Raw genomic sequence first — 24,333 nt, forward strand, 5'->3', positions numbered from 1 at the left:
GTCAGAATCCACCATCATGTGGACAAAGCAACGGTGGTCCGTAGACCAGTGAGTTATGCTAGCAGGCAAAGAGACTAGATGTGCAGCTCCTGGAGCTCTGGTCAAACATACCGTGCAGGAGTGTGCAGTGTTCAAGACACAGGTGATCAATTGGAGACCGGAAGGTGATTTTAAGAGAGCTTTGGGGGGAGGGGGTTGAAATTAGAGAGGTGTGGCCACATGGTGCTGGTTGTGGCAGCCAAGCTCCTCTAGGTGGTGGCCGACATGTCGGGGTGTCCAGATCTTTCTCAGAATGGCAGCACTCTCTGACTTCACTGGAGGTGACTCTGTTGGTTGGATACACATGCAGGCCTTTAGTGCTCCCCTGCAATTCTTATTCCACATACTGCATTGCGCCAGCCCTGTGCAGCTGCTTTCTGGCCAGCACTGTTGCGGATGGTGCACAGCGGACTTGACCACCTCCACCGTACGGATTCCATTTTTGGTTTGGTTAAATATTGATAAAAATCAATTTCTGGAGAACTGAACGGCACATCTTTAATTTGTGATGCACTACTGCCTGCAGGATGATGGAATGCAAGCCTCTGCGGTTGTAGTAGTTACCTCTGGGGGCAGTGATAGGGACTGCGGATACCCACGCCTCAGGAAACCTGTGATAATGTCATCTAGGCACTTACCTTGAGGCAAGGAGATGAACCGATGTTAGAGGGTTTCCAGCATTGCCTGTGTAACGTGGTACACTATTTTGCACACTGTGACTATCCCAACTCTGAACAAGCAGGAGATTGTGTGGTATTCTCCTGGGGTAGCATACCACCACAACCCAATCGCCAGTTTCCTACTAACCTCCGTGGATTTGTGGTAGTTTGTGGTCTGTTTAATAAGTGCTGGGGTGAGTAGTTCCAGCAGATCATTAAATGTTGCATGCGATAACCGGAAGTGTTCCATTGATGAAATGGTGGACGATATCAAAGATATCCTCCTGCCCAAATATTGGCACTGAGTGTTAGCTCTCTCAGATGAAATTGCACCCTCCTCCTGCTGAAATAACTCAGTGTCACAAGCTGAGTCATGCTATCATTTGCTGTGCCAAATATCAGTAATCCCAAATACTCAGGAACTGTGGGCTACACAGTGGTTACTCCACCATAACCATGATTGATGCAATGCAGTCAGTAGTCAACACCCACTCTTTATGACCTCATCTTTGTGAGCCTAACACCATCCATTTCCAATGACCTACACAAGTGTTGTAGGGCAGATACAGGTTCAGTGTGAATGGGGCCAACCCAGGAATAGTATCTGGATGGTAGGTCGACAGTACTTAAGTTGACAGTCATAGGTCGACTGCTATTGGTCAAAAGGTCAACACTGGACAGGATGACACATGAAAAGGTTGACCTTTTTTTCAGTTTATTTTTCTTTTTAACTTTTTTATACTTTACCATCCACGTGGACCACGAATGGGAATAGTAACCATAAACAAGCAAAACAAGCCATGCAAGGGGACGCGGTGCAATAACTGGGGTTCCTGGTCATGTTTATGCAAAAAAAGACACCAAAAACATTTAAAAAAATCTTATGTTGACCTTTTCATGCATCGACCTGTGTCGACATTTTTCCCATGTCGACCATGTCGGTGTAGACCAATTGTGGTTGACCTATTGACTGTCAACCTTATTCAGGTCGAACCATTGATCCATAACCCCCAAGAATAACCTGGGTCCAAGGTGCAGTGTAAAAGAGGTCTGTGCCAGCTCTGACACAGGCTGGAACCGTATTCGAGAACCTGGGCAGGACAAAGGATTTTGGTGGAAAAGGGGTGTGAGTGTTTCCCACTTCCAGGGGGTAAATTTACTAAGAATCATGTTTGGTCCTAGCTTAAGTACTATTGGCATCGTTGAGATACATGGCAGTTTTCCAAGATCAAACACTCAAATTTACTAAGAATCTTGTTTGACAGATTGTATGCAATCGTATTCAGACGTGTCTTAAAGGGTGAGTGTTCAGTCTTGTTTGTGCCCAAATTGTATAGGCCTGCCTGTGAGCAGTGTCTCCCTGGCACAGATCAGTGAGACTTGTGCACTGCTCTCTGTGTGTAAAAGTAAAGATAGAGTTTAAAATCAGAAAAAAATGCGTTGTGTCCACCCCAACAAGCATAACCAGCCCCAGGCTCTGTGAGCTGGCCCTGGTTAAAAAAATATGGGTGGAGAAATGCGTAGGTGCACCAGTATTTTTAGATCCAGCACCGGGCTCCAGTAGCAGGGGTGGGAGGGGGGTAAAATACCACAGCCAGGGGACACACTGGGTGACGGAGTCAGCTCAGGAAAGCATTAATCACCCCAACTTATCAGCCCAGGCCGGGGATTCTTGGGTAAGTGGGAACCCCTAAAATAAAGAGGTACCCCCTTTTCAGTGTACCCCAGGCCTAGGCTGAAGCCCGGGGCTATCGCCCACACCCATGGACAGTGGGTGCGAAGATGATAACATTCAGTGAAAGTTAGATTTAAAGTAATGTCATTTACAGTAGGACTACAGGTCCCAGCAAAGCTTGCCCCACTTGCTGGCACTTGGAGAACCACAAATCTCAGCAAGACCAGGCATTAAGGGTTCACTGGGACCTACTATATTATCCCACTGTAAAATAAATATTAAAATAAAGATAGTACACACACAGCCAATGAAAAAGTCCTCCCCCGCACACTTACACTCACTCTATACACTCACCTTGTCCCTGGTGCAGGTCGGTCCCCTTTTCCAGGGGTAAAAGTGGGGGGGAATGAGGTAGAACTGAGTTCCACCACCTGTAATGGTAGGGGGAACTAGTTCCACCTCCTCCATTGCCCTGCACAGTAATTCCAACAGAAAAGCCCACCCCATCATCTACATCAATAGATGATGCAGGCGGCGCTAGTGTTACTGATGAGCTGCATCCACCTGCCTCTTCCTCAGGTCCTGATGGCTACATGGTCCTCCTCCATCTACAGCCCACACCTCCAGACACTGTGTCTGTTGGACAGCATTCATCTCCTCCTCAGGTCCCAGTGGCTTTCTTTTCAGGCACAGCGTATGTGATGTCATGCTGTCACCGATGCTGAAGTGAAGAAGAGCCATGAAGAGGAGCAGGTTCTGTGCTTCTAGAAGACAAGATTAGAGTTGGCTGAAGGGACAAGAGAGGTGGGGAAGCTGCTGTAGGGATACAGGGCATGGAGCTGCTGGAGGGACACAGGCAGTGAGTTGGTGGAGTAACAGAGGCAGAAATGTGTATAAGGGGCACTACTTTGGGCATTATGTATATAAGCAGCACTACTGTGGTCATTATGTGTAAGGAGCACTACTATTGTGGCCATTATGTGTAAGTGGCACTACTACTGTGGGCATTCTGTCTATAAGCTGTACTATTACTGTGGGCATTTTGTGTATGTAAGTGGCACTTCTGTGGGCATTATGTGTATGAGCGGCACTACTGTGATCATTATGTGTAATGGACACTACTTCTATAGGCATTATGTGTAAGGAGCATTATTACTGTGGGCATTGTATATAAGGGGCACTTCTGTGTGGCATAGCATGTATAAAGGGTACCATTGTGTAGTGCAACATGAATAATGGGCACTCCTGAGTAATGTAACCTGAAAAAATAGGATTTTAATTACCTACCGGTAAATCGTTTTCTCGTAGTCCGTAGAGGATACTGGGAATCCATTTAGTACCATGGAGTATAGACAGGTCCACTAGGATCCATGGGCACTTTAAGAATTTGAGTGTGCACTGGCTCCTCCCTCTATACCCCTCCTACCAGACTCAGTCTAGGAAACTGTGCCCGAGGAGATGCACATACTTTGAGAGAAGGATATAAAAGGATAGTGGTGAGATTCCGAACCACCACACATAAACAAGAGGAAAGCCAAGCTAATCAAACTTGAAAACAGGAACAGCTGAATCTAACAACAAGTACCAGTGCAGGAAGTATGAAGCACTGGGCGGGCGCCCAGTATTCTCTACGGACAACGAGAAAAGGATTTACTGGTAGGTAATTAAAATCCTATTTTCTGTTACATCCTAGAGGATACTGGGGATCCATTTAGTACCATGGGGAAGTACCAAAGCTCCCAAACCGGGTGGGAGAATGCTGAGGTTCCTGAAGAACTGATTGACCAAACTGAAGGTCCTCAGAGGCCAAATTATTGAACTTATAAAACTTTGTAAACGTGTTCGAACCTGACCAAGTAGCTGCTCGGCAGAGCTGTAAAGCTGAGACACCCCGGGCAGTCGCCCAAGAAGAACCCACCGACCTAGTGGAGTGGGCCTATACAGATTTTGAAACCGGCAATCCTGCCGTGGAATAAGCATGCTGGATAGTGAGCCTGATCCAGCGTGCAATGGACTGCTTCGAAGCATACACCTTCAAAGCCCTCACAATACACTTTGAAGTAGCAGAGGTGTCGGTAACAACCGGAACCACAATAGGTTGGTTGATGTGAAACGCAGACACCACTTTACGAAGAAATTGCTGATGAGTTCTGAGTTCAGCTCTGTCTTCATGGAAAATTAAATAGCAGCTCTTGTGAGACAACGCCCCCAGCTCCGACACACGCCTTGCTGATGCCAAGGCCAACAGTGTGACGGTCTTCCACGTAAGATATTTTACGTCTACCTCCTGTAACGGTTCAAACCAGGCTGATTGGAGGAACGGCAGCACCAAATTGAGATCCCAAGGTGCAGTGGGAGGCACAAAGGGAGGTTGGATGTGCAGAACACCTTTCAAGAACGTCTGGATCTCAGGGAGAGAAGCCAGTTGTTTCTGAAAGAAAATGGACAAGGCCATTTTATGGAGCCCAGACGTAGGCCCACATCCACACCTGACTGCAGTAAAGGCAGTAAACATCCCAGAGTGAAATTCCACCGCAGAATCTTTTCTACTCTCACACCAAGAGACGTATTTCTTCCAAATACGGTGGTAATGTTTAGACGTTATCCCCTTTCTGGCTTGGATTATAGTCGGCATGACCTTGTCAGGGATCCCTCTCCGAGCTAGAATCAGCCGTTCAACTTCCATGCCGTTAAATGTAGCCATGGTAAGTCTTGACAGACGAACGGGCCCTGTTGCAGAAGATCCTCGCGAAGAGGTAGAGGCCACGGATCTTCGAGTAGCATTTCTAGAAGGTCCGCGTACCAGGCCCTTCTTGGCCATTCCGGAGCAATGAGTATTGCTTGAACCTTTTCCCTTTTTATTCTTTTGAGAATTCTTGGGATCAGAGGAAGTGGAGGAAACACGTACACCATGAGTATTGCTTGAACCTTTTCCCTTTTTATTCTTTTGAGAATTCTTGGGATCAGAGGAAGTGAGTAAACATGTACACCATCTGATAGACCCATGGAGTCGTTAGAGCGTCTACCGCCACTGCCTGTGGGTCTCTCGACCAGGAACAATACCGCTTGAGCTTCTTGTTGAGACGAGAGGCAATCATGTCAATTTGTGGATATCCCCACCGATGTGTTAAGCACCTGAACACCTCCGGGTGAAGGACTCACTCCCCCGGGTGCAGGTCGTGTCTGCTGAGGAAGTCTGCTTCCCAGTTGTCTACTCCTGGAATGAAGACACAGCGTGTTTTTCTGCCCAGAGCAGAAATCTTGTCACATCTGACATTGCTGCTCTACTTTTCGTTCCGCCCTGTCGGTTTAGGTATGTTAGCACCGTCACATTGTCCGACTGGACCTGAATGGCCTGATCTCAAAGAAGATATGAGGCCTGCAGAAGGGAGTTGTATATAGCCCTGAGTTCCAGAATGTTGACTGGAAGGACGACTTCCTGACTTGACCATCTTCCCTGAAACTGCACCCCCTGGGTGACTGCTCCCAAACCTCTGAGGCTTGCGCCTGTGATCAGCAGAATCCAATTCTTAATCCCAAACCGTCGACCCTCGATTAGGTGAGAAGTCTGAAGCCACCATAGAAGAGAAATCCTGGCTCTTGGCGACAGACGGATCCTCTGGTGCATGTGAAGATGCGATCCGGACTATTTGTCCAACAGATCGAGCTGGAAAGGTCTTGCGTGAAACCTTCCGTACTGAAGCGCCTCATTAAAGGCTACCATTTTCCCCAGACGGCGAATGCATAGATGCACCGATATCCGGGTTGGCTTCAGGACATCCCGAACCATTGACTGGATTACCAATGCCTTTTCCAATGGAAAGAACATCTTCTGCGACTCTGTGTCCAGTATCATCCCCAAGAATGGAAGCCAATGTGTTGGCTCTAGGTGAGATTTCGGAAGGTTGAGAATCCACCCGTGATCCTGGAGTAGTCGGGTTGAGAGGGCAATGTTGTCCAACAACCTCTCCCTGGACGGCGCCTTTATCAGAAGATCCTCCAGATACAGAATTATGTTCACTCCCTGCTTGCAGAGGAGAAACATCATCTCTGCCATCACCTTAGTGAACACCTCTCGGTACCGTGGAGAGACCAAATGGCAGGGCCTGGAACTGGTAGTGACAGTCGTGCAGTGCAAACCGTAGATAAGCCTAATGTGGCGGCCAGATCGGAATGTGAAGGTACGCATCCTTGATATCCAGAGACACTAGCAATTCCCCTTCCTCCAGACCTGAGATCACCGCTCTCAGAGACTCCATCTTCAATTTGAACACTCGTAAGTATGGGTTCAACAACTTGAGGTTCAAAATCGGTCTTACCGAATCGTCCGGTTTCGGTACTACAAACAAGTTGGAATAATACCCCTTGTTTTGCAGATGAGGTGGAACTGGAACAATGACCTGAGTCTGTACCAGTTACTGACTGGCGTCCTGTAAAGTTATACTTGCCTCCTGTGAGACTGGTAAGCCTGATTTGAATAATCTGTGAGGTGGGAGCTCCTGGAACTCCAGTCTGTAGCCCTGGAAAATAAGATTTATGACCCAGTTATCCTGGCACGAACTTGTCCAGATGCGACTGAAGAATTTTAGCCGGGCTCCCACCAGCCAGTATTCCAGGTATAGCGGTCCACCGTCATGCTGAAGGCTTTGAGGAAGCAGAGCTTGAACTCTGCTCCTGAGAACCGACAGTTGCTGGTTTGTGTGGTTTACCTCTAGCGCCTCTGGTGGCTGTAGAAGACCCTCTGGTCTTGCCCTTAAACTTGGCTTCCCGAAAGGACTGCCAATTGGAAGCTGAGTAGGCCTTCCTGGCTGGGAGAGCTGCGGAAGGAGGATATTTGGACTTACCCGCAGTAGTTTGGGAGATCCATTTATCCAGTTAATCTCCTAATAAGGCCTCTCCTGTAAATGGTAGGCCTGCCACGCCTTTTCTGGAGTCCGCATCAGCAGTCCATTGGCTTAGCCATAAGCCCCTGTGTGCTGACACTGCCATAGCAGTGGTGCGTGCATTAAGAAAGCCTATTTCTTTTATGGCTTCCCCCATAAAGTTTGCAGAGTCCTGTATATGTTGCAGGAGTAAAACAATCTCCCCCCCTAGATAAGGAATCTAACCCCTCAATTAGGTTACCTGACCATTTAGCAATGGCTTTAGTGATCCACACACATGCTATAGTGGGTCAGCAGCTGTGTACAAGGATTTGAGTGTGGTCTCAATTCTATGATCAGCCGTCTCTTTCAGGGAGGCTGCACCAGGGACAGGCAATACTATTTTCAATGACAGCCTGGATACTGATGCATCCACTATCGGTGGATTTTCCCATTTTTTCCTATCCTCATGAGGAAAAGGAAAGGATGAGAGTAACCTCTTAGGGATTTGAAATTTCCTAGCAGGATTAACCCACGGTTCTTCAAACAGGGTATTCAGTTCTTCTGACACAGGAAAAGTGGCTGAGGATTTATTTTTTACATTAAAATAAGATTCCTCACACTCCTCTGTCACCTTATCAGGAATTTCCAGAACGTCTCTGATAGCTTCAATAAGAGCCTCTATTCCCTGTGACACAGCAGCATCCCCTCCTCTGAGTCCACCTCACCCTCCTCCATGTCTGACCCTTTGTCATCAGAGTCAGACTGCAGATATGGGCCAGAGTACATTTTTGCGGACAAATGATAGGGGTCTGAGACACTGGTTTGGGGACTGAGTCTCTGTTCATAAACTCATCCACAGACTGTCTTAAGTATTGCGTCTCTTTCTCATTGCAGGACAATTTAGTAGAAATATTGGAAATCATTCCTTTAATGGAATCCAGCCATGCTGGTTCAGCCCGCTAGCCTGGGAAGGTGCGCTACACTGAGTACATAGTAGTGTGCCCCCTGGGGAAGAGGAACACTCAGCCGTACAAGAAACACTCTCTTTGCCTGACATATTGTAAATGTGACAGCACACACACACACACACACACACACACACACACACACACACACACGAAAAGGTTAAAAGCACAATTAACCCACAAAGAGCCTTCCAGGAAGACACAGAGATATTATGGAGCCAGCACACAGCGCCCTTATCGCTAATGCCAAGCTTAGCCGGGTCGCAGGCTAAGGGGGCCGGCACTGACATGCGGAGCGGACTAGCCCTGTGCTGGGTGTCCCCCCGCATGTCTGAGTGCCTGATCGTAGCTGTGCTAAATTTAGCACAGCTACGATCAACTCAGAATGACCCCCAAAGTAATAATCGCTCCCCCCCTGCTGTGACCCCCTGGTACCGCTGAGGTACTCTGGAGTCACTCCGGATGAGCTGCGCGTCCCTGTCAGTCAGCATCTTTGTCCACTGCAGAGGGAAAATGGCGCTGGTGAGCTGCTGGATCCGCTCATAGTGAAGCCCCGCCCACTCTATGGCGTGCTGTATTCCCACTTTTTTTATACTGGCTAAGGTAAGTTAGTGCTTAAAATGGAGTCAGATCCATTTTAAGTCTGTGTTTGCCAGTGTGGGTACTGTGTACAGTGTACTGAGACTCTGTTCTCCCTCTCAGAAGCTGTGCATTTACACTGTGTACTGAGTCTGGAGATGCAGTCCGCCCTGGTTAGAAGTTATGTGTCTCCATACTCTCATGCCACCATAATGGCCGGCGACCTGCTAACCGGGACGCCAGGTTAGTACTTACCACTCTTCACTCTTCTGGCTCTGTTAGGGGTGGCGGCGTGCTGCGGGAATGTACGCTCGCTTTGGTGGGGCTTGCGAATAGTTCCCTCAGGAACTAGAGATGAGCGGGTTCGGTTTCTTTGAATCCGAACCCGCACGAACTTCACTTTTTTTTTCACGGGTCCGAGCGACTCGGATCTTCCCGCCTTGCTCGGTTAACCCGAGCGCGCCCGAACGTCATCATGACGCTGTCGGATTCTCGCGAGACTCGGATTCTATATAAGGAGCCGCGTGTCGCCGCCATTTTCACACGTGCATTGAGATTGACAGGGAGAGGACGTGGCTGGCGTCCTCTCCATTTAGATTAGATTTAGAAGAGAGAGAGAGAGAGAGATTGCTGTGATACTGTAGATTAGAAGAGAGTGCAGACAGAGTTTAGTGACTGACGACCACAGTGACCAGTGACCACCAGAGACAGTGCAGTTGTTTGTTTTATTTAATATATCCGTTCTCTGCCTGAAAAAAACGATACACAGTCACACAGTGACTCAGTCTGTGTGCACTGCTCAGCCCAGTGTGCTGCACATCAATGTATTGTATATAAAGCTTATAATTGTGGGGGAGACTGGGGAGCACTGCAGGTTGTTATAGCAGGAGCCAGGAGTACATGATAAATAATATTATATTAAAATTAAACAGTGCACACTTTTGCTGCAGGAGTGCCACTGCCAGTGTGACTAGTGGTGACCAGTGCCTGACCACCAGTATATTAGTAGTATTGTATACTATCTCTTTATCAACCAGTCTATATTAGCAGCAGACACAGTACAGTGCGGTAGTTCACGGCTGTGGCTACCTCTGTGTCGGCACTCGGCAGGCAGTCCGTCCATCCATAATTGTATTATAATATATACCACCTAACCGTGGTTTTTTTTTCATTCTTTATACCGTCGTCATACTAGTTGTTACGAGTATACTACTATCTCTTTATCAACCAGTGTACAGTGCGGTAGTTCACGGCTGTGGCTACCTCTGTGTCGGCACTCGGCAGGCAGTCCGTCCAACCATAATTGTATTATATACCACCTAACCGTGGTTTTTTTTTCATTCTTTATACCGTCGTCATACTAGTTGTTACGAGTATACTACTATCTCTTTATCAACCAGTGTACAGTGCGGTAGTTCACGGCTGTGGCTACCTCTGTGTCGGCACTCGGCAGGCAGTCCGTCCATCCATAATTGTATTATAATATATACCACCTAACCGTGGTTTTTTTTTCATTCTTTATACCGTCGTCATACTAGTTGTTACGAGTATACTACTATCTCTTTATCAACCAGTGTACAGTGCGGTAGTTCACGGCTGTGGCTACCTCTGTGTCGGCACTCGGCAGGCAGTCCGTCCAACCATAATTGTATTATAATATATACCACCTAACCGTGGTTTTTTTTTCATTCTTTATACCGTCGTCATACTAGTTGTTACGAGTATACTACTATCTCTTTATCAACCAGTGTACAGTGCGGTAGTTCACGGCTGTGGCTACCTCTGTGTCGGCACTCGGCAGGCAGTCCGTCCAACCATAATTGTATTATATACCACCTAACCGTGGTTTTTTTTTCATTCTTTATACCGTCGTCATACTAGTTGTTACGAGTATACTACTATCTCTTTATCAACCAGTGTACAGTGCGGTAGTTCACGGCTGTGGCTACCTCTGTGTCGGCACTCGGCAGGCAGTCCGTCCAACCATAATTGTATTATAATATATACCACCTAACCGTGGTTTTTTTTTCATTCTTTATACCGTCGTCATACTAGTTGTTACGAGTATACTACTATCTCTTTATCAACCAGTGTACAGTGCGGTAGTTCACGGCTGTGGCTACCTCTGTGTCGGCACTCGGCAGGCAGTCCGTCCATCCATAATTGTATTATAATATATACCACCTAACCGTGGTTTTTTTTTCATTCTTTATACCGTCGTCATACTAGTTGTTACGAGTATAGTACTATCTCTTTATCAACCAGTGTACAGTGCGGTAGTTCACGGCTGTGGCTACCTCTGTGTCGGCACTCGGCAGGCAGTCCGTCCAACCATAATTGTATTATAATATATACCACCTAACCGTGTTTTTTTTTTCATTCTTTATACCGTCGTCATACTAGTTGTTACGAGTATACTACTATCTCTTTATCAACCAGTGTACAGTGCGGTAGTTCACGGCTGTGGCTACCTCTGTGTCGGCACTCGGCAGGCAGTCCGTCCATCCATAATTGTATTATATACCACCTAACCGTGGTTTTTTTATACCACCTAACCGTGGCAGTCCGTCCATAATTGTATACTAGTATCCAATCCATCCATCTCCATTGTTTACCTGAGGTGCCTTTTAGTTCTGCCTATAAAATATGGAGAACAAAAAAGTTGAGGTTCCAAAATTAGGGAAAGATCAAGATCCACTTCCACCTCGTGCTGAAGCTGCTGCCACTAGTCATGGCCGAGACGATGAAATGCCAGCAACGTCGTCTGCCAAGGCCGATGCCCAATGTCATAGTACAGAGCATGTCAAATCCAAAACACCAAATATCAGAAAAAAAAGGACTCCAAAACCTAAAATAAAATTGTCGGAGGAGAAGCGTAAACTTGCCAATATGCCATTTACCACACGGAGTGGCAAGGAACGGCTGAGGCCCTGGCCTATGTTCATGGCTAGTGGTTCAGCTTCACATGAGGATGGAAGCACTCAGCCTCTCGCTAGAAAACTGAAAAGACTCAAGCTGGCAAAAGCACCGCAAAGAACTGTGCGTTCTTTGAAATCCCAAATCCACAAGGAGAGTCCAATTGTGTCGTTTGCGATGCCTGACCTTCCCAACACTGGACGTGAAGAGCATGCGCCTTCCACTATTTGCATGCCCCCTGCAAGTGCTGGAAGGAGCACCCGCAGTCCAGTTCCTGATAGTCAGATTGAAGATGTCAGTGTTGAAGTACACCAGGATGAGGAGGATATGGGTGTTGCTGGCGCTGGGGAGGAAATTGACCAGGAGGATTCTGATGGTGAGGTGGTTTGTTTAAGTCAGGCACCCGGGGAGACACCTGTTGTCCGTGGGAGGAATATGGCCGTTGACATGCCAGGTGAAAATACCAAAAAAATCAGCTCTTCGGTGTGGAGGTATTTCACCAGAAATGCGGACAACAGATGTCAAGCCGTGTGTTCCCTTTGTCAAGCTGTAATAAGTAGGGGTAAGGACGTTAACCACCTCGGAACATCCTCCCTTATACGTCACCTGCAGCGCATTCATAATAAGTCAGTGACAAGTTCAAAAACTTTGGGTGACAGCGGAAGCAGTCCACTGACCAGTAAATCCCTTCCTCTTGTAACCAAGCTCACGCAAACCACCCCACCAACTCCCTCAGTGTCAATTTCCTCCTTCCCCAGGAATGCCAATAGTCCTGCAGGCCATGTCACTGGCAAGTCTGACGAGTCCTCTCCTGCCTGGGATTCCTCCGATGCATCCTTGCGTGTAACGCCTACTGCTGCTGGCGCTGCTGTTGTTGCCGCTGGGAGTCGATGGTCATCCCAGAGGGGAAGTCGTAAGCCCACTTGTACTACTTCCAGTAAGCAATTGACTGTTCAACAGTCCTTTGCGAGGAAGATGAAATATCACAGCAGTCATCCTACTGCAAAGCGGATAACTGAGTCCTTGACAACTATGTTGGTGTTAGACGTGCGTCCGGTATCCGCCGTTAGTTCACAGGGAACTAGACAATTTATTGAGGCAGTGTGCCCCCGTTACCAAATACCATCTAGGTTCCACTTCTCTAGGCAGGCGATACCGAGAATGTACACGGACGTCAGAAAAAGACTCACCAGTGTCCTAAAAAATGCAGTTGTACCCAATGTCCACTTAACCACGGACATGTGGACAAGTGGAGCAGGGCAGGGTCAGGACTATATGACTGTGACAGCCCACTGGGTAGATGTATGGACTCCCGCCGCAAGAACAGCAGCGGCGGCACCAGTAGCAGCATCTCGCAAATGCCAACTCTTTCCTAGGCAGGCTACACTTTGTATCACCGCTTTCCAGAATACGCACACAGCTGAAAACCTCTTACGGCAACTGAGGAAGATCATCGCGGAATGGCTTACCCCAATTGGACTCTCCTGTGGATTTGTGGCATCGGACAACGCCAGCAATATTGTGTGTGCATTAAATATGGGCAAATTCCAGCACGTCCCATGTTTTGCACATACCTTGAATTTGGTGGTGCAGAATTTTTTAAAAAACGACAGGGGCGTGCAAGAGATGCTGTCGGTGGCCAGAAAAATTGCGGGACACTTTCGGCGTACAGGCACCACGTACAGAAGACTGGAGCACCACCAAAAATTACTGAACCTGCCCTGCCATCATCTGAAGCAAGAAGTGGTAACGAGGTGGAATTCAACCCTCTATATGCTTCAGAGGTTGGAGGAGCAGCAAAAGGCCATTCAAGCCTATACAATTGAGCACGATATAGGAGATGGAATGCACCTGTCTCAAGTGCAGTGGAGAATGATTTCAACGTTGTGCAAGGTTCTGATGCCCTTTGAACTTGCCACACGTGAAGTCAGTTCAGACACTGCCAGCCTGAGTCAGGTCATTCCCCTCATCAGGCTTTTGCAGAAGAAGCTGGAGGCATTGAAGAAGGAGCTAACACGGAGCGATTCCGCTAGGCATGTGGGACTTGTGGATGCAGCCCTTAATTCGCTTAACAAGGATTCACGGGTGGTCAATCTGTTGAAATCAGAGCACTACATTTTGGCCACCGTGCTCGATCCTAGATTTAAAGCCTACCTTGGATCTCTCTTTCCGGCAGACACAGGTCTGCTGGGGTTGAAAGACCTGCTGGTGACAAAATTGTCAAGTCAAGCGGAACGCGACCTGTCAACATCTCCTCCTTCACATTCTCCCGCAACTGGGGGTGCGAGGAAAAGGCTCAGAATTCCGAGCCCACCCGCTGGCGGTGATGCAGGGCAGTCTGGAGCGACTGCTGATGCTGACATCTGGTCCGGACTGAAGGACCTGACAACGATTACGGACATGTCGTCTACTGTCACTGCATATGATTCTCTCAACATTGATAGAATGGTGGAGGATTATATGAGTGACCGCATCCAAGTAGGCACGTCACACAGTCCGTACTTATACTGGCAGGAAAAAGAGGCAATTTGGAGGCCCTTGCACAAACTGGCTTTATTCTACCTAAGTTGCCCTCCCACAAGTGTGTACTCCGAAAGAGTGTTTAGTGCCGCCGCTCACCTTGTCAGCAATCGGCGTACGAGGTTACATCCAGAAAATGTGGAGAAGATGATGTTCATTAAAATGAATTATAATCAATTCCTCCGCGGAGACATTGACCAGCAGCAATTGCCTCCACAAAGTACACAGGGAGCTGAGATGGTGGATTCCAGTGGGGACGAATTGATAATCTGTGAGGAGGGGGATGTACACGGTGATATATCGGAGGGTGAAGATGAGGTGGACATCTTGCCTCTGTAGAGCCAGTTTGTGCAAGGAGAGATTAATTGCTTCTTTTTTGGGGGGGGTCCAAACCAACCCGTCATATCAGTCACAGTCGTGTGGCAGACCCTGTCACTGAAATGATGGGTTGGTTAAAGTGTGCATGTCCTGTTTTGTTTATACAACATAAGGGTGGGTGGGAGGGCCCAAGGACAATTCCATCTTGCACCTCTTTTTTCTTTTCTTTTTCTTTGCATCATGTGCTGATTGGGGAGGGTTTTTTGGAAGGGACATCCTGCGTGACACTGCAGTGCCACTCCTAGATGGGCCCGGTGTTTGTGTCGGCCACTAGGGTCGCTAATCTTACTCACACAGCTACCTCATTGCGCCTCTTTTTTTCTTTGCGTCATGTGCTGTTTGGGGAGGGTTTTTTGGAAGGGACATCCTGCGTGACACTGCAGTGCCACTCCTAGATGTGCCCGGTGTTTGTGTCGGCCACTAGGGTCGCTAATCTTACTCACACAGCTACCTCATTGCGCCTCTTTTTTTCTTTGCGTCATGTGCTGTTTGGGGAGGGTTTTTTGGAAGGGACATCCTGCGTGACACTGCAGTGCCACTCCTAGATGGGCCCGGTGTTTGTGTCGGCCACTAGGGTCGCTTATCTTACTCACACAGCGACCTCGGTGCAAATTTTAGGACTAAAAATAATATTGTGAGGTGTGAGGTATTCAGAATAGACTGAAAATGAGTGTAAATTATGGTTTTTGAGGTTAATAATACTTTGGGATCAAAATGACCCCCAAATTCTATGATTTAAGCTGTTTTTTAGTGTTTTTGGAAAAAAACACCCGAATCCAAAACACACCCGAATCCGACAAAAATAATTCGGTGAGGTTTTGCCAAAACGCGTTCGAACCCAAAACACGGCCGCGGAACCGAACCCAAAACCAAAACACAAAACCCGAAAAATTTCAGGCGCTCATCTCTATCAGGAACTAGTGTCCTGTCAGCGGGCAATGGGACCATTAACCCAGAGCCGTAACTACATGTGTGCCAGGTGTGCCTGGAACACAGCGCAGTCGCCCTGAGGGTGCAACTGCCCGCATTCCAAGTCAGCGGCTTGTAATGAGTCAAATTGACTCATTACAAGCCGCCAGTGTGTGCCGGAGGAGGAGAGGACGAGAAGATCCCGGGCAGGTGAGAAGGAAGAGGAAGGAGGGGGAGGAGGGAGCCGCAGCAGCACTATGTAATTGGTAGAGGGTGCCGCTGCAGCTGTCCCTCTCCTTCCACATAGGCTGGCTGCCGCCACAGTGAATGCTGGGATGCGCTTCCCTCACCCCAGCATTCACAGTGGCGGCCAGCCAATGCGGAAGGAGAGGGACAGCTGCATGCGGCGCTGCTACCAATTACACTGCGCTTCTGCGGCTCCCGAGTCCCTCTCCCTCCTCCTCCTTCTCCCCTGCCTCCGGAGCTCCCAGCACTGATGAGCCTGACTGGCTGAGCCAGCGGAGAGATGGTAAGTATCAACTATTCTGTCTGTCTGTCTATCTATCTATCTATCTATCTATCTATCTATCTATCTATCCTGCCGTAATGTGTAAAAAGGGGGATGCTGGCTGCCGTAATGTTTAAAAAGGGGGACGCTGTCTGCCGTAATGTGTAAAAAGGGGGACTGGCTGCCGTAATGTTTAAAAAGGGGGACGTTGTCTGCCGTAATGTGTAAAAAGGGGGTCTGGCTGCCGTAATGTGTAAAAAGGGGGATGCTGTCTGCCGTAATGTGTAAAAAAGGGGACGCTGTCTGCCGTAATGTGTAAAAAGGGGGACGCTGTCTACCGTAATGTGTAAAAAGGGGGACTGGCTGCCGTAATATGTAAAAAGGGCACGCTGTCTGCCGTAATGTGTAAAAAGTGGGACGTTGTCTGCCGTAATGTGTAAAAAGGGGGACGCTGTCTGCCGTAATGTGTAAAAAGGGGGACTGGCTGCCATAATGTGTAAGAAGGGGGACGCTGTCTGCCGTAATGTGTAAAAAAGGGGTCTGGCTGCCGTAATGTGTAAAAAGGGGGACGCTGTCTGCCGTAATGTGTAAAAAGGGGGACGCTGTCTGCCGTAACGTGTAAAAAGGGGGACTGGCTGTCGTAACGTGTAAAAAGGAGGACGCTGTCTGCCGTAAAGTGTAAAAAGGGGGACTGGCTGCCATAATGTGTAAAAAAGGGGCGCTACCGTAATGTGTAAAAAGAGGACGCTGTCTGCCGTAACATGTAAAAAGGGGATGCTGTATGCCGTAATGTGTAAAAAGGGGAATCTGTCTGCCGTAATGTGTAAAAAGGGGACGCTGTCTTCCGTAATGTGTAAAAAGGGGACTCTGCCTGCCATAATGTGTAAAAAGGAGACGCTGTCTGCTGTAATGTGTAAAAAGAGGAAGCTGTCTGCCGTAATGTGTAAAACGGGGATGCTGTCTGCCGTAATGTGTAAAAAGGGAACTCTGGCTGCTGTAATGCGTAAAATGGGGACACTGGCTGCCGTAATGTGTAAAAAGGGGACGCTGTCTGCCGTAATGTGTAAAAAGAGGACGCTGTCTGCCGTAATGTGTAAAAGGGGCTCTACCTGGTGTAGTGACGCTACTGTTCGGCGTAATTTGAATAATGGAGACTACTGTGCACCGTAATATGAATTGGTATTATTTTGTGGCCACACCCCTTCCCCATGAAGCCACGCCCCTATATAATATTTTTTGTGCACCTATGGCGCGCACTGCCCCTATTTTACATAAGGGGGGTCGCCAATGCCGTTTCTTGCACACAGCGCTAAAATGTCTAGTTACGGCACTGCATTAACCTTTCAAGAGTTTGGCCCGTTTCCCCTCCAAGTCCTACGAAGCAGGCAGACTGGTGCCAACCAGTCCTGCCTGAAAATATCAAACAGAAAAATAAATGCAGAAAACTCTTAGGAGCTTCCATAAGCTTGACCGACTCCTTTGGGCACATTTTCTAAATTGAGTCTGGTGGGAGGGGCATAGAGGGAGGAGCCAGTGCACACTATTGATTTCTTAAAGTGCCCATGGCTCCTAGTGGACCCATCTATACCACATGGTACTTAATGGATTCCCAGTATCCTCTTGGACGTAAGAAAAGGGGCATTAATATGTGGTGTAATATGAATAAAGGGTACTACATGCGGTGTAATATGAATAAGATTGTGCTACTGTGTGTGACCAGGGTGCTTCTTTGTGAGATCAATGTCCCTTTATAAAGTATGGGGAGTAGCTTAGGGGGGAGCCGAAAACACTAGCACTGGCCCTGGCTCTGCTTAATGGAAGGGGTGGGTGGGGGATGGGGTGGTAGGTGGTGGTGTAAATGAGTTCAACCACCTCTCCAGGACTGCTTTAAACCCTGCCCTTGTCTCACGTCATCTCTGATAACCACCACTCATCTCTCACTCACAATTTACAAGACTTAGGGGGGTACACACGGATAAATCTGTGCTTAAATTATAAGCAATCTGTCTGACTCGATTGCTTAGAAGTAAAGCACGGATCTCTCCATGTGTATGCCCCCCAGAGATAGCGATGCGCAGCGCGAGATTGGCACAATCTAGCACATGGCTCATTTCACCTGCTGGGTTTAATGACCCCCCCCACAGTCCGCCTCCTCGCTTAGCACACATCGCTGTGCTGAACGTGGGGAGAGATGTGTGCTGAGCGGGGGGAGAGATGTGTGCTGAGCGGGGGGAGAGATGTGTGCTGAGCGGGGGGAGAGATGTGTGCTGAGCGGGGGGAGAGATGTGTGATGAGCGGGGGGAGAGATGTGTGATGAGCGCGGGGAGAGAGGTGTGTTGAGCAGGGGGAGAGATGTGTGCTGAGAGGGGGGAGAGATGTGTGCTGAGCGGGGGGAGAGATGTGTGCTGAGCGGGGGGAGAGATGTGTGATGAGCGGGGGGAGAGATGTGTGCTGAGCGGGGGGAGAGATGTGTGATGAGCGCGGGGAGAGAGGTGTGTTGAGCAGGGGGAGAGATGTGTGCTGAGAGGGGGGAGAGATGTGTGTTGAGCAGGGGGAGAGATGTGTGCTGAGCGGGGGGAGAGATGTATGCTGAGCGGGGTAGAGATGTATGCTGAGCGGGGGTAGAGATGTGGGCTGAGCGGGGGGAGGAGAGATGTGGGCTGAGCGGGGGGAGAGATGTGTGCTGAGCGGGGGGAGAGATGGGTGCTGAGCTGGGGGAGAGATGTGTGCTGAGCAGGGGAGAGATGTGTGCTGAGCGGGGGGGAGAGATGTGTGCTGAGCGGGGGAAGAGATGTGTGCTGAGCGGGGGGAGAGATGTGTGCCGAGCGGGGGGAGAGATGTGTACTGAGCGGGGGGAGAGATGTGTGCTGAGCCGGGGCGGGGGGGGGGAGAGATGTGTGCTGAGCTGGGGGAGAGATGTGAGCTCAGCGGGGGGAGAGATGTGTGCTCTGAGCGGGGGGGGGATCTGTGATGAGTGGTGGGAGAGATGTGTGCTGAGCGGGGGGAGAGATGTGTGCTGAGCGGGGGGAGAGATGTGTGATGAGCGGGGGGAGAGATGTGTGCTGAGCAGGGGAGAGATGTGTGATGAGCGGGGGGAGAGATGTGAGCTGAGCGGGGGGGAGATGGGTGCTGAACGGGGGGGGAGAGATGTGTGCTGAGCAGGGGAGAGATGTGTGATGAGCGGGGGGAGAGATGTGTGCTGAGCGGGGGGAGAGATGTGTGATGAGCGGGGGGAGAGATGTGTGATAAGCGGGGAGTGATGTGTGCTGAGCTGGGGGAGAGATGTGTGCTGAGCGGGGGGAGAGATGTGTGATGAGCGGGGGGAGAGATGTGTGCTGAGCAGGGGAGAGATGTGTGATGAGCGGGGGGAGAGATGTGTGCTGAGCGGGGAGTGATGTGTGCTGAGCTGGGGGAGAGATGTGTGATGAGCGGGGGGAGAGATGTGTGCTGAGCGGGGGGAGAGATGTGTGCTGAGCAGGGGAGAGATGTGTGCTGAGCGGGGGGAGAGATGTGTGCTGAGTGGGGGGAGAGATGTGATGAGCGGGGGGGGAGAGATGTGTGATGAGCGGGGGGGAGAGATGTGTGCTGAGCGGGGGAGAGATGTGTGCTGAGCGGGGGAGAGATGTGTGCTGAGTGGGGGACAGATGTGTAGAGAGCGGGGGAGAGTTGTGTGCTGGGCGGGGGGAGAGATGTGTGCTAAGCGGGGGGAGAGATGTGTGCTGAGCGGGGGGAGAGATGTGTGCTGAGCGGGGGGAGAGATGTGTGCTGGGCGGGGGGAGAGATGTGTGCTAAAACGGGGGGAGAGATGTGTGCTGAGCGGGGGGAGAGATGTGTGCTGAGCGGGGGGAGAGATGTGTGCTGAGCGGGGGGAGAGATGTGTGCTGAGCGGGGGGAGAGATGTATGCTGGGCGGGGGTAGAGATGTATGCTGAGCGGGGGTAGAGATGTTTGCTGAGCGGGGGTAGAGATGTGTGCTTAGCGGGGGGAGGAGAGATGTGGGCTGAGCGGGGGGAGAGATGTGTGCTGAGCGGGGGGAGAGATGGGTGCTGAGCGGGGGGAGGAGAGCGATGTGTGCTGAGCGGGGGGGAGAGATGGGCGCTGAGCGGGGGGAGAGATGGGTGCTGAGCGGGGGGAGGAGAGATGTGTGCTGAGTGGGGGGAGAGATGTGTGCTGAGCGGGGGGGAGAGATGTGAGCTGAGCGGGGGGAGAGATGGGTGCTGAGTTGGGGGAGGTGAGATGTGAGCTGAGCGGGGGGAGAGATGGGTGCTGAGCGGGCGGGAGAGATGTGTGCTGAGTGGGTGGAGAGATGTGTGCTGAGCGGGGGAGAGACGTGTGCTGAGCAGGGAAAGAGATGTTTGCTGAGCGGGGGGAGAGCGTGTGCTGAGCAAGGGGAGAGATGTGTGCTGAGCGGGGGAAGGAGAGATGTGTGCTGAGCGGGGGGAGAGATGTGTGCTGAGTGGGGGGGAGAGATGTGTGCTGAGCGGGGGGGGGGGAGAGATGTGAGCTGAGCGGGGGAGAGATGTGTGCTGAGTTGGGGGAGGAGAGATGTGAGCTGAGCGGGGGGAGAGATGGATGCTGAGCGGGGGGAGAGACGTGTGCTGAGCGGGGAGAGAGATGTGTGCTGAGCGGGGGGAGAGACGTGTGCTGAGCGGGGGGAGAGATGTGTGCTGAGCGGGGGGAGAGATGTGTGCTGAGTTGGGGGAGGAGAGATGTGTGCTGAGCGCGGGAAGAAGAGATGTGTGCTGAGCGGGGGGAGAGATGTGTGCTGAGCGGGGGGAGAGATGTGTGCTGAGTTGGGGGAGGAGAGATGTGAGCTGAGCGGGGGGAGAGATGGGTGCTGAGCGGGGGGGGGGGGAGATGTGTGCTGAGTGGGGGGAGAGATGTGTGCTGAGCGGGGGGAGAGACGTGTGCTGAGCGAGGAGAGAGATGTGTGCTGAGCGGGGGGAGAGTGTGTGCTGAGCGGGGGGAGAGATGTGTGCTGAGCGGGGGAAGGAGAGATGTGTGCTGAGCGGGGGGAGAGATGTGTGCTGAGTGGGGGGGAGAGATGGGTGCTGAGCGGGGGGGGAGATGTGTGCTGAGCGGGGGGGGGAGAGATGTGAGCTGAGCGGGGGGAGGGATGTGTGCTGAGTTGGGGGAGGAGAGATGTGTGCTGAGCGGGGGGGGAGAGATGTGTGCTGAGCGGGGGGGAGAGATGTGAGCTGAGCGGGGGGAGAGTTGGGGGAGGAGAGATGTGAGCTGAGCGGGGGGAGAGATGGTTGCTGAGCATGGGGAGAGACGTGTGCTGAGCGGGGAGAGAGATGTGTGCTGAGCGGGGGGAGAGACGTGTGCTGAGTAGGGGGAGAGATGTGTGCTGAGCGGGGGGAGAGGTGTGCTGAGTTGGGGGAGGAGAGATGTGAGCTGAGCGGGGGGGAGATGGGTGCTGAACGGGGGGGGGAGAGATGTGTGCTGAGCTGGGGGAGAGATGTGTGCTGAGCGGGGGGAGAGACGTGTGCTGAGCGGGTAGAGAGATGTGTGCTGAGCGGGGAGAGAGATGTGTGCTGAGCGGGGGGAGAGACGTGTGCTGAGCGGGGGGAGAGAGGTTTGCTTAGCGGGGGGAGAGATGTGTGCTGCGCGGGGGGAGAGATGTGTGCTGAGCGGGGGGAGATTGTTATGCACACCAGTGCCTGCAGGAATGTACTGGTGTCAGAACTGTTATGCACTCCAGTGCCTGCAGGAATGTACTGGTGTTTGAACTGTTATGCACACCAGTGCCTGCAGGAATGTACTGGTGTCTGAACGGATAGGTATGCAAAGCAAATGAACTCACAGACAGACACAGAAGGTGATAGGGTAACAAAATACACACAAAGTGAACAGAGAAGCCCAGAGGCTAAGGAACTGGGTGTCTCCCTAGTATTAGTAATGCTCAGATGGGAAAAGCAAGATGTTGTGTTTTAATACGTAGAGAACCCGAAATGCTGTTGCTAAGGGCAACAGCAAAACCCTAAAGGGTTACCAACGGGTGTGGCAGTAAACTCCTTGGTCAGAGATGGAATGATAGACACAAGGAGAGTCTCCACAATCCTAATTCTCACTTGCAGTGCACTGGTTCAGCTTACTGCCACTAAACTGACACCTGACACCTTGCACAGTGAGACAGGATTTAGGCAGGCAAGTCTTAGAATACAGCCGCAAACTTGCTAAGTTCACAGAGTAGTAAAAGAACCCCAGCAAGCTAAACGACTGACTCCAGTCTTACTGCTAGGTCTGGATTGGCAGAGTGTAGTACCAAATCCCCAGGCCTATTTGCAGTAAGCAACAACAAATACAAAGCTACACAGTACTGGCTAACTTTCAGGAACTGACTAACCAACAAAGATTCAGCAGCATCTGCTTAACCTGAGAAGAGGCCTTATAAAGCAGGTGCTGTCCACGCCCCACTCAGACCTCACAGACTGTGGGCACAAAAACCAGCACCGGATCCCCTGCCGTGCACAGAGCCTGTAACCACTGCACAGCAAAAGACCCGAACCGGAGTATCAGCTGCGCTCAGGTTACTCCGCTAGCACTTGTCTCCCGGTTGCCATGACGACGTGGCAGCACAGGGCAAGAGACCCTAACAGAGATACGTTTGCTGAGCGGGGGGAGAGATGGGTGCTGAGCGGGGGAGAGATGGGTGCTGAGCGGGGGGAGAGACGTTTGCTGAGCGGGGGGAGAGATGGGTGCTGAGCGGGGGGAGAGACGTGTGCTGCGCGGAGAGATGTGTGCTGAGCGGGGGGAGAGACGTTTGCTGAGCGGGGGGAGAGATGGGTGCTGAGCGGGGGAGAGATGGGTGCTGAGCGGGGGGAGAGATGGGTGCTGAGCGGGGGAGAGATGGGTGCTAAGCGGGGGGAGAGATGTGTGCTGAGCGGGGGGAGAGATGTGTGCTGAGCGGGGGGAGAGATGGGTGCTGAGTTGGGGGAGGAGAGATGCGTGCTGAGCGGGGGGGAGAGATGTATGCTGAGCGGGGGGGAGAGATGGGCGCTGAGCGGGGGGAGAGATGGGCGCTGAGCGGGGGGTGAGATGGGTGCTGAGCGGGGGGAGAGATGTGTGCTGAGCGGGGGGGAGAGTTGGGCGCTGAGCGGGGGGAGAGATGGGCGCTGAGCGGGGGGAGAGATGGGTGCTGAGCGGGGGGAGGAGAGATGTGTGCTGCTGTGTACTGACCTCCATCCTATGCTGGTAACCACTATGGAATTCCCTGTCATATGTTATCTCCTTCTCCCATCATGCTTCAAATCTTTTCCAAAGCCCAGCATTTTATTTAGGTGTGATTAAACAAGGGGTTAATTTTACCCAGCCACACATGTATTTTATATCAAACAAGGTTGGGACTTTGATAGGGTGTGCTCTTTAACCCCCTGTAACCCAGATCCCCGCAGGATCCAGAAGAAGAAGTTACCTAATCAAGAAAGGTTAAAGCTCATCTGCAATCGTTTTGCTTCAGATATTCCTTCTAGGTTTAAATGACCTTTTATGTATTTTATGGAACTGCTGCTAACAGAAATGTGCCGTGCCCAGGAGATAATAAGAGACACTAATTAGGTAATCAGGTACAGTAATGACCTAGCCGTGACGGATAAGGTATTCCAATCTGGGAGCCAAACAGTGTTCATTTTGTCAACTAAAACTTTGACTAAAAGCATACCTCCCAACATTGGGATAAGAGTAGGAGGGACACTATGGCACGGCGACTCTGCCCCCGCCCCGAAATGGGGGTGTGGCCTATTGAAAAGAGTCATGGCTTTGTGGGAGTGTCACAGTCGTGAGCCACGCCCCCATTTTCCATCACTATGGGGGCATCGCCATAGCTCAGTGAGCTGCTGACATCTCCCCTGTCCCTCCGTCTGTAGTGAATAGACGCTGTGCATCTATTCTCCGCTGCTCTGCTAAGCAGAGCAGCAGTGACAGGAGCCTCCCAACTGCCCCCGCACCCCCACCGCGAGGCTCTGTGGCCTGCGGGTGGGACAGCGGGACAGTCCAAAAAAAGCGGGACTGTCCCACGAAAATCGGGACAGTTGGGAGGTATGTAAAAGTTTTCGCCTACTGCAGTTTATTTCAGGACTAATATTAGACTAAATTTAAAACGGAGATCCACTGACTAAATCATAACTAAAACAGAGCAAAAAAAGTAAGACTAAAACTAAATTTAAAATGCTTGTCAAAATTAACACGGGAAGCAGGGTTTTACATTTTTAAAGAACAATTATGTGCTCTAGATATTTGCAAAAAATAAATATGACCGGCTGTGAAGGAAATAGGATTGTGTATTGCACTTGTTTGTTCTACTAAAGTTAGGGCATTAT

Source organism: Pseudophryne corroboree, chromosome 3 (assembly GCF_028390025.1).
Source record: "Pseudophryne corroboree isolate aPseCor3 chromosome 3, aPseCor3.hap2, whole genome shotgun sequence".
Taxonomy (NCBI): domain Eukaryota; kingdom Metazoa; phylum Chordata; class Amphibia; order Anura; family Myobatrachidae; genus Pseudophryne; species Pseudophryne corroboree.